The 7,883-nt window shown below is 49.0% G+C and overlaps 1 protein-coding gene across 3 annotated transcripts in view; it reads left to right on the top strand.

Annotated features, from left to right (window-relative positions):
• The window catches only part of EFR3A (EFR3 homolog A), a 181,217-nt gene that overhangs the window by 128,430 nt on the left and 44,904 nt on the right, over positions 1-7,883 (top strand). For all 3 annotated transcript variants that reach the window (XR_013824491.1, XR_013824492.1, XR_013824493.1), the window contains exon 24: positions 6,393-6,562. The gene's annotated coding sequence lies outside the window, so the exon portion shown is untranslated. The remainder of the gene's footprint in view (positions 1-6,392; positions 6,563-7,883) is intronic.

Raw genomic sequence — 7,883 nt, 5'->3', positions numbered from 1 at the left:
CATCAGCTGCAACAGCGTCCTGGGAGAGAAGTCAGCATAATATGGCAAGTGTGCTTTCAGAAACCATGACACGAGACCCCACAGGAGCTGTTTGTCCCGTGATGCAGTGCAGGAAAAAGAGAAAGCCCCGAAAGTGTCTCTGTCCCAGCTTTGCCAGCGGCTTTGTTAGCAATACGACAGTAAGGAGATTATGTTCCCTCTTTGAGACTCAGTTTATCCATCTGTAAAATGGACACCTCACCGTGCGCTCCTTGAGGACATAGTTCTGGTCTCATTTATTTATTCACTAAATCAATGGTCATTTATTATGGGTCAGGCACATTGCAAGGATCCAGGAAAGCAAAGTGAGGAAAACACACCTTACCTGTGAGTGGTTCACAGACGAATGGGAAAGGGTGGCAATTTAACAAGTGCTATAGTTTGACTTCTGTAAATTGAATTTTGAGCAACCCATACGTTATGACCCACCAGCATTCTGAGCAGCAGTCTTAAAATTTTTTTAACCATTTTTTAATTGAAGTATAGTTAATTTACAATGTTGTATTAATTTTGGGTGTACAGCAAAGTGATTCAGATATGTGTGTGTGTGTGTGTGTGTGTGTGTGTGTGTGTGTATACTTTTACAGATTCTTTTTCATTATAGGGTGTTACAAGATACTGAGTATAGTTCCCTGTACTATAAAGTAGGTCCTTGTTGTTTAGCCATTTTATACATAGTGTGTATCTGTTAATCCCAAACTCTTAATTTATCTCCCCCCCATCCCCTTTGGAAACCACAAGTTTTTTCTCTATATTTGTGAGTCGATTTCTGTTCTGTAAATAAGTTCATTTATATCATTTTTTTAGATTCCACCCAAAGTGATATCATAGGATATTCTTGAGCGGGCTGGCTCTGAACTTTTGTACCAACATCACAGAACAAATCTGGCCATCGCTTGGCAGCGCTGCCGCTAGCAAACAGTGCTTTTGCATACTTTGCGGCAGTCCTAGCGGTGCAAGGAATGTGCCTTTGGAAGGGCCTGGGGGGAAGGGGCGAGGTGGGTGGGGTCAGGAACCTGCCACATTTCAACTGTAGCTGCCCTGGGATCTGAGCAGTCAGTATTGAACTTCAGTAGTCACTTACGTCTATTGCCTCAAGCAGGTCAACCATGTATTTAATAGGGAAGGAACAACTTAAAGACCAGAGGGATTTAGGATAGAATAGTTTTAGCTCCCTGGGAATCTAACTCCCAAAGGAATGTGAGATGGATGATTGACGTACACATATTCAGCTTTAGAACATGTTTTTAGGACACAGTGTGAATGGTAATCCAGAGTGACCATGCTACCCCAGTGGCACACACAGGGCTGCTGAATACGGTTGTATATGTTGTGCACTTCGCAAAGGTGTTGTGCTGAGTGGGCAAGTAGAGGCTGAAATGCCGCCAGTGCTGGACTCCCACGCTTGCCCTCTGCAGGGCTGTGTCAACCTGAAAAACCTTTAGAGAAAAACCTGAAAAACCTGAAAAAGTTTTAGAGGTGATGGAGGTAATGTTAGCACAACAATGTGAATGCACTTAACGCTACTGGACTGCTCACTTAAAAATGGTTTAAATGGTAACTTTTATGTTACGTATATTTTACCACAATTAAAAGTGATGTTATAAACTCCAGGACCTCATTCCTTTAAACACTACCTTTCAGTGATTGGGTCATTCTTTGCCTTGGGTCTTCACCAAGCATCTCCGTATACTGGCTCATAAGGACACACTAGAACTTTCTAGGTGAGGAGCCAAGGCTCAGAGCGGTCCAGTAACTTGCAAGGCCACCTTTGCCCAAAGGCACCACGGCAGGGGGACCATGGCAGCACCAGGCACAAGATTCAAACTGCTCAGCCAGTCCGACTTGAGTCTCTGGTCCAGGTTGTAACAGGGAGGAGGCAAGTCTGACTACAGGCTGGATCTGTTTCTTTTACTTTAACCTTTGCTTTCCACTGCTTTTGTTCACTAAAAGGATACTGTCTATAAGTAATGGCCTGCCTCGGGGAACCCTGCCCCTCTGCCTAAATGTTAAAGTGCCTTTGTTCAGGGAAACATCCGGACCCTGTCCACCTGTGGATGGCTACAGGAAAGAAGAAATTAACACATCCCTTCCCTGAGGCTGGCTATTCCAGGGGATATTTGCTAAACTTATGGCCTTTTTACTTTACTTCCTCGTCTCCTCCCGGCTCTGTGCTATAAGAGAAATTGGCATCCAAACCCCAGTAAGATGGTTTTTTGGAGACACTAGTCTGTCATCTTATCAATCTGCCAGCTTTCCGAATAAAGTCGTCTTCCCTGCCTCAACACCTCGCCTCCCAATTCATCGGCCTGTCGTGCGGCGAGCAGAGCGAGCTTGGACTCGGTAGCAAGGTGTTTTACCCTCAACTGCGATGGTGATCATTAAATCTCAAATAAGCAGCCTGGTAATTTTATTCACTGTATAACTGTTGAGAGTTTTGGCAATACTTGTTGGGAGGCCCCCAGGCTGGCCAGCCACTCGCTGGGGTGTGGTGTGACACTGCAGTTGACAATCCCCAGCTGGGAGCCAAGAAAAGAGAAATTGCAGAGCCAGCCAGAGGTGACAGCATGGGCTCAGCCTTGAACAATGGGGAAAGAGACTTGAAGTGGGGGGACATGCACATTAGGATCAGGGGGTGGGATGACTCAGGGCCGCTGCTGAAATCCAGCATCCTTCTGCTGACAGAGTCAGGTGCCCTTGGGGCTGGGCTGTGTCCACCTGGAGGAGAACAGCCTTTTCCTAAGGAGGCCTCCAGGGCTGTCAGGGACCTTGCGGCAGTGCTATCTTGTGGGACTGAGGGTCCCCAAGCCTCGCCTTGGTCTGCGTGCACTGGAGGCCTGGCTCACCAAGGTGTTCCCTGAAGACTGATTCCGCCTCATCTAGGATGTTTCTAAGAGCAAGGCCTTTCTAGCTGGACAGACCTGGGGTGGAGTCGGGTTGTGGGGGGGGACCAGGGGAGGGGGCTCAGGCTCCACCTTTCCCTTGATGAGTGCCCTGAGCCAGACACTGAAGCTGTCTTGTACTTATTTTCCTGGCCAGTAAGATGCCCACTTATCTTCCTCAGGGTGTCATGAGGATTGAATGGAGTAATCCTTCAAGGTGGGGCCTGCCTAGCATGAACTAGGTGCTTAGTAAGGCCAGCCCATGACTCATGATGGTTCTATTTCCACACCAGGTGCCCTAGGGAGAGACGTTGGCCCACACAGGTTTGTGGGACTCTCATTGATGTGTTGTGCTGGATTTTTTCCCCAGGTAAATGCACCAGACGTTGTCCTCTGGCACTACATCTCTTTGTACAAGAGCTGAGTGCCTCTGAGTTTTTAGCTACATCTTGGAGTAGCATCCAGGGCTCAGGTACCTCTTGAGAGCATCCTCCCTCCCTCCCTTTGTTCCTCCCATCCTTACCATCCCTCCATCCTTGCCTCCCTCTTTTTCTCCCTCCCTCCCCCTTCCTCCATTCTTAACGCCCTCCCTCCACCCTCCCTTCCTTCCTTTTGGCCCCCTCCACAATCAGGAGAAGGGGGTGCCTACCGTGAAGGTCCCACTCGAAAGCTGCTGGGTGCACGATGCTTGGCTTTGAACAAGATGGGGACTGAGCCCTTTATACCCCAGGGAAAACCCTTAGTCATGCGGTCCCCCTCCCCCTCCTCACATCAAGAGGACAGCCTTTCATGATTCTGGCAGGTGGGCTGCCTCTGAGGGGGAGGAGGCATCATAAGGCTCTGGCTTGGAGCAGGTGAAGACTCCATTAAGAGGCCCATCTTGAGCCTCAGAGGAGACCCAGGCTCTAATTAGAGAACAATGGCTCCCCTGTTCCACACACCCTACCTCATCTCAAAGGCTTGGAGGCCCAGAGATTATGTCTCGGGGTCATCAGGGGAGTTCCATGAAATTCACAAGAGCTCTCCGTCCAGGAAAAGGGCTGGCTTTGTCTAGTTAATTTTCCAGCAAGAGGATCTCTGGGGTGATTCTTCTATGTGCCTGGCCTCCGGCCTGGGAATTTGATACCTCTTTCCTTTAGGGCTTTTCTGCACAAGCTGGGGGGTAGGGCGAGATGGGGCTTTGAAATCAGACATCCTAGGTTCCAGTGCCCATCCTGCTTACTCATTACCAGAGGGATATGGAGCTTGGAGCTTGTCACTGCCTAGCCTTGACTCCACATCCATGGGGAGTAATCCCACGAGGACCGTGAGAATGAGGTGAGCCAGGTAAAGGGCATGGATGGTAGTGGGGCCCATTAAATCCTGGTTCTTCCCCTTTCCTTGATAGCCCCCTTGGGAATTGTTTCCTTTGCAGATTTAACAAGGAGAGAGAACATTTCTTGAAAGCCTATTGGGCACCACAAATGTTTTGACAGGATTTTATCCTCATCATCCTGACAGTGGTAGGATACAGCACTAGCTCCATTTTACAGATGAGACAAACAGGGGTTGTCGAGGTTTGAGGAGTTAGTCCGAGCGCACGTGTGATGGGACCGCTCTTGGCTTACAGGTGAACCTGGCTGTGAGCTGTTCCCTCCACCACTGCCTCCTGGAGAACCAGGGCTCATCCAGTGATCAAATCTGGGAAGCGCTGAGCCTTTACAGAGCCCACTGAAGGGTTTCTTCAAATCATTAGTTGTCCTTGTGCATCGAAGCTTTGTTTCGATCATTAATTATTGTTCAGTATCTCAGGTGCACAGAGGAACGAAGCTATGCCACGCCCTTCCTTTCTCACTAATACAGAAGACGCACCATCTCTAAAACGATTATGTCAAGGGCGGTAGATGGATCAATGTGGCAAAATTCATCTTTTCAGCATCTCCAGAGCCTACGTTCTGCTCAATGCCAAGGGGTAATAACAATCTGCATAGGTGTGTTGTTCTAGACATTTCTCGGGATTTGAGAAGCTCATCTTCTTCCCATAGCCAACAACAGGGTATCTCAACCTTAGCACTATTGATATTTTCGTCCAAATAAGTTTTCGCTGTTGGGGTCTCCTGTGCATTTTAAGGTGTTTAGCGGCATCTTGGGGCTCTACCCACTAGATACCAGTAGCAGTCCCCCTCCCCAAGTTGTGACAAACAAAAATGTCTCTAGATATTGCCAGACAAATATCTCTGGGGGTCCAGATCACCTCTGATTGAGAACCACAGGCCTACAATATCCCTGGAACCTTGGCCTTTTCCTTCTCTGTTGATGGAGCAGGGTGAGATCAGTTTTCACAAGAACTCAGACATAAGAGAAAAAAGGCTGTTGTATGGGAGTTTCAAATTTAAGATTGCATTATGATAGCACCCTATTTCCTCACTCACACAAGCCCCCAACACAGGGCACCTATTCAGAATAGGTGGACATAGCAACATGCACACACGAACTCATAGAGATACGCAGTGGGACTAGGAAACACACACAGAATCCCTTTTGCTCCCTTTTCCCCTCCCCCTCTCCTTCCCCCTTCCTTTCTTTCTCTTGCTAGTTTAGCTAGTCTTTTGGACTTGAGTCAAGTAGACAGAAATGCACCTGTGCTTTGCCTCCAGGAAGAATCCTGGTTAAGGATGTTACATGTGTAGCTGCATGGTCTCCTTCATTGGCTGGGGCACCATAACTGTCCTATCTCTCTACCTCATCAGTAAACCACTGGTGGCCACATATGCACAAATGAGTAGCAACGCCAGTGTGGAAGCACCCCCTGAGGCCTCCTCATTGCCCTAAGCATCCGCCACATCAGGACTTATTCAGCCCAGGAGGGGCCAGCCTCCCCTTACACTCCAAGAGGCTGTGGACTCCAGGCTCCGGCCAATTTTCCTTGGGCCCTATTTACTTCCCGCCGTGGCTGCTGTTGGGATAGTGTGACCCTAGAAAACCGGTCCCATGTGGTGCTCTGAGCCTTTGTCCCCTCTGCGTGGGCCTCAGACGTCCCCCACACTCGGGCTTTTAAAAGTTGTGGTCGTGCGTAATCATTAACCCTAAAGGATGGTTGGCGGGTTCCACACGAGCAGACAGCCGGGGGTCGGGACCAAGTCGTCCATCAGTTCATCCTCTACTTTCCCTGATGATAAATTACTCTCTGTGGAACCTCAGGGATCATTTCCTGCCAAAGGTCCCTAATTAATATCAATTTGATCCATCACAGAGGGTCGGGTCAGATTAACCCACACTTAATGAATGATGCTGTTTTCTTGATTCCTATCCAGGTACGAATGCCTTTGCCTTAGCAAATTTACTGTGTCCTCCTCAGCTTTGCAAACAAGGGGCCCTTCGCAGGCCCTAGGAGGCCCGACCACAGCTGTTTATGAGCTTGACATTTGCGTAACTTTGAGGGCCCCTCGGGTGTCCTGGGGATTAACAATAAATCTTTCTGTGTTTGACCAGACAGGGAAGCATCGAGCTACTTCCTTCACGAAAGAACCTGATGTTCACTGGTCGTGCAAGGACACTCAGGGTCTTCCGAAGGGGGAAAACTGTCTCCACTTGGATGCTACTTGGAAAGTGGCGGGCATAGATCATAAAGGAGGGAACGCCGATGCTCAGCAGCGTGCGAGGTGAGTGAGTGGAGGGAAGCTGTCCCTGCAGTGAGGAACGAAGGGGTCCAGACGGGGCCACTGGAGAGAGCTTAGTAATGCTCTGCGTAGACACTCAGCATTTACAGAGATACTGGAGCAAGCACAGACATGGAAATAGCATACAGGGGCCTGATCCCATGAGGGGGATGGCTCATCGTGTGAGTGTGCAGTAGAGGGATGACTCAGGAGGGCATTCGAACCATGCATCTGCCAAAGAAAGGTCTGGTCCTTGAACAGTTCCTAGGACGTAACCTCTAAACCCTTGGGATGTATTGCTTGGTAAGTGTCTTTGTATACCCGGGGCTTTGCACCATGCCAGGTAGTCTAAGCTAACAAGGTGATTTGTAGTGGGCGCCATGGGTCACACAGTGTCAGCTTGACCTCTGGTGGGGCTGGAGCCTGAGTAACTGAGCTCAGCCATGTGGGCATTTCATGTCCCCGCATGACTGACCCCCAGCGAAACCCCTGGACTCCACGGCTCGGATGAGTTTCCTGGTTGACAGTACTCCATACATGCTGCCACACATCATTGCTGGAGGAATTCAGTGCTGTCCATGTGAGTCTGCTTGGAGAGGACACAACCAGGAGCTTGTGCCTGGACTCTGCCCTCTGCGCCTTTTCCCTTGGCTGACCTTAATCTCTACCTTTTTGCTGCACTCAATGGTAAATGTGACTCTTAAGAACTTTTCTGACTTCTGTGAGTCCTAGCAGTACATCATCAAACCTGAGAGTGCCCTTGGGCACCCCCAAATACGGTGGGACGCACAGAAGAGAAATCAAGCCCAGACATCACAAAACAACACTCTCCACCTCCCCGTGAGGGAAGGTTCTCATCACCTCCTGTTTAGGGGGCTTGGAAGGTTATGTGGATCGATAGTACAGCAAGTCTGATGAGTTGTAGATAAGCAAGTTTGAATAAACTGTGCAGAGAATTCATATGTGACTCTCTCCAGAGGATGGGTTCAGCTTTCCTCATTTATCCTTGTGTTGCCTTCCTGAAGTCCCAAGTTTAAGCCATGTCAGAGTCTCAGTGCCTGGACTGGTTTGTTCATGCAAGCATGACACCCCACATCCCGTTTCTTCAGTCTCAGTCACCATGGGAGTCCCTTGAGCATAGCTACTAGGTTTCCATGACCTTGGAGCAGGCAAGGGAGTCAGCATCACTGCATTGATTGTGAGAGCTCTAACACGTGGTCTTCCACATTCAATCCCTTACACAGATTCACAGGAGAGAAAGAATTGCTACTTCCAAAAAGACCCACATTCAATTAATTGACGATCTGGCTGCAGCCTGGGTGAA

This window comes from Stenella coeruleoalba, assembly GCF_951394435.1.
Source record: "Stenella coeruleoalba genome assembly, chromosome: 17".
NCBI classification, from domain to species: Eukaryota; Metazoa; Chordata; class Mammalia; order Artiodactyla; family Delphinidae; genus Stenella; species Stenella coeruleoalba.
The sequence above is the reverse complement of the archived record's forward strand: the minus strand, read 5'-3'. Positions and strand labels throughout refer to the sequence as shown.